Source organism: Pteropus vampyrus, unplaced genomic scaffold (genome assembly GCF_000151845.1).
Source record: "Pteropus vampyrus isolate Shadow unplaced genomic scaffold, Pvam_2.0 Scaffold73, whole genome shotgun sequence".
NCBI lineage: Eukaryota > Metazoa > Chordata > Mammalia > Chiroptera > Pteropodidae > Pteropus > Pteropus vampyrus.
The window spans coordinates 2,540,347-2,543,596 of record NW_011888854.1 but is presented as its reverse complement, the minus strand read 5'-3'; positions in this window follow the sequence as shown (position 1 = coordinate 2,543,596).

Sequence of the window (3,250 nt, the reverse complement as noted above, 5' to 3'; positions counted from 1 at the left end):
ATCAATCATGTCAAAAATGTTTAATCTAATACTATTATTATCAACATAGATAAATTTCCAAATCATATGAATGAAGAAAAAAGTTGCAGAATATCAGTATTTTACCAGAAATAAAAATATTATGAAAAATATTAACATTAAAAGTAAAGTTATCAAGTAAATGAGATAATCTAACAGTTCAGAGCAAATAGCAAATTGCATTGTTTTGCATAATCATATAAATTTTCTTAATGCAATACCATCAATATTATTTTAAATCTTATTGTATCATGAAAATACATATATTACCATAATCCTTTCTGCATGTGTGTAGACATATATATGTAAAATACTCAATTGTGTGGCCTAAAATTATAAGGCCTTGAATATATTATAGTTGCATTTTATCATGATCATCTGTGCTAGAAAAATAATCAGTACTTTATAGATTTATAATATTTGTATGGAATTGTGTTGCTTCAAAATAAATCCAAATCTCTCTGTAACAATGAAAATAACATACTAAAAAAAGTGTAGGAACTGAATATACCATGACATGCAAAAGCGTATTTAAAAAGAATTTCTACAAGTATAACTACAGACATTAATGAAGAAAGGTTCTTTAATTACATTTGGCAAGTAACATTGATATAGTAATATTCACATACAAAACTAGTGTCTCCTAAGTTTTATTAATCATATTGTAAGTAAATCATAAGAATAATGTAATTTTCACTCATATGCATGATATAAAATAAAAATCAACAAAGAAAACAAAAAAACTCTCAGACGGTAACAACAAAGTGGTGGTTACCAGGGGGATGGGGGTTGGAGGAAGAACAAAGAGGGTCAAATACATGGTGATGGAAGGAGACTAGACCTTGGGTGGTGAGCACACGATAGAGGATATGGACAGTGTATTATAAGTTGTACACCTTAAACGTATACAATTTTATTAACCAATGTTACCCCAATGGATTTAATTAAATTAAGAAAATAATAATATCTTTTAATCTAGAGATCATATTTATACTTTCAATTGTACTGATTCATACTAAGTCTGCATTTGTTGTTAGCAGTTTGGAATTAATAATATTACTATTAGTGTTCACATATAAATACAACAAAATATTGAAATTTAAAAATATTAACTAGTTTTTAAAAGGTAGTTTTGAATAAAGAAGCAATACTTGGCAATTAAAAATCTGATTTAATAACATTTAGGACAATAATACTAAACAATCTGTGCCTTATATTACCATTTTTGGTGACATAAATAAAATGTAGCTATAATTTTGGAAGATAAATGGTTAATAGAAGGGAACTCACCATCAATGATAAAAGATCAAGAAAACAAAAAATTTTTAATTGACAATGTCCAGAAAGATTACTAATTGTCTTTACCTTATACATAACCTAATTTATTCAAATCTATGGATCTGCCTCCCAGGACACAAATGCAGATGCTTATGCAAGTAGATATTGGCTTAATTTTAAGTCCTGATTGTGAATACATTAATTTAATGTATTTATTAATAAAGGTAGTGCTGTGTTAAAACTCTTACTAATGTATATAAGTTTAAATATAGTGGGCAAACACCTAGCAATAGTAAATCATAAATTTGGATAATTGAAATATAAATGTAGCTCAAATCATATGTTACTTGTTTCTCAGATTTAAAAAAAATCATCCCAAAATTGATTTCTTTCACAGACTCACAAAAAAGGTGTACGGTTAGAAAAACAAAAGTTATATTTCTGTTTCTTCTCTAGTTTTCTCCTAACTACTGGGAATGTTTCCACAAGATAACAATTGAGTTTTATCAGTATTCACAAAGTATACCTAGCATTGCAATTCTTCTCATAATAAATATTGGTTTATAACAAATAAAGCATCAATATTACTGTGACAATCTAGACTAGAATCTATAACACCATAAATATCACACACACTCTGGGATAAACAGAATTCAACTTTTCAAAAACTCCGAAATACCAACTAAGAGTAATGGAGATAATGGATAATTCTTTCAGTACATGAAAATAGGCCACATTGACATATAAGCAATATATTTGAAATGTACTGTGATGGGCTGTCAAATCCAGCTTCTCAGAGTTAGACATACAGCTTTTTCATTCTCTCATTTCCTCTCTACATTCTCATCTATCAAACACAATCCTTGGTCTCATATTCTACCTAAAGACTTTTCTGACAACTTTGAATTCCATTACTTTTTTCTCTTCTCTGTACATTTTTTCATGCCTCAACTTTTTTGGTACAGCTTGACAAGCAAGAGATAAACAACATTTTCTAAAGTCCATCAGAGATAAATTATGATAAAGAGGGACAAAGGTAAGTTAGCATGCTTCCAGCTATAAATACCAAGAATCTACTAAATATGTTTTAGAAACAAGTAAACTGCATTAGCTCATGTAAGAGGAAGTCCCGAGACAGGTAACTCTATGGTCCTTTGATTCAAGGAAGTTTTGAGGATCCAAGTGTGTTTCTTATGCCCTTCTGTCTACATTGGTCTATTAATAAGGGTCAAGCTTTTCATGCTTTCTCTACAGTTGCAAGAGCTCTAGGTGTCGTGTAAGTCTTTAGAGTAAAAGCTTTTCCTCTAGCACATTTAATATGTAGGGAATTTGATTGTTTACAGTAATCAGTATTTACTTCTGGGTGTTTCAAAACCACAAACCTAAATGACTCTGAGTTAAAACCTAAAGAAGGCACACTGGCAAATAAATAAATTATGCTGCAGACTTTTATTTTTTGTTTTGCTTTCTCTTCTAAAGTCGAGAGGAAAAATTCTAAGAGGAAGAGATGGATTTGAAAAATGAACACCTAATTTAACTGCTGATGTGTACTGGATTAGCCTTAATCAAGAAGACTGATTCGTTTGTAATCTGAGATTTAAAGTTTTCAACATCTTGGCCTCTGAGCACCAGCATCAATCACTAAATAAAGTCAATTGCTGACGACATGTTGGCCACTGCCTAGCGTTTTCAGCATCTCATCAAAACAAGCCTTCCTGATCATTCTTCACGATACCCTCAAATCCACTGGACACTAGTACTCTCATGCAGCTCTTGAGAACACGGAAGTTACTAATTTTGCCCATGTTTTTCTCAAATCTCTACCACTCTTCATGTCGAACTTCCATTTCTTGATCATGGCTTATTTCAGCTGATGATTAAACTTTAAAAATTTCCTAAGAATTTGAATAACCAATATATTTAATGTCTCTGATTATTAATATATTTTATATAT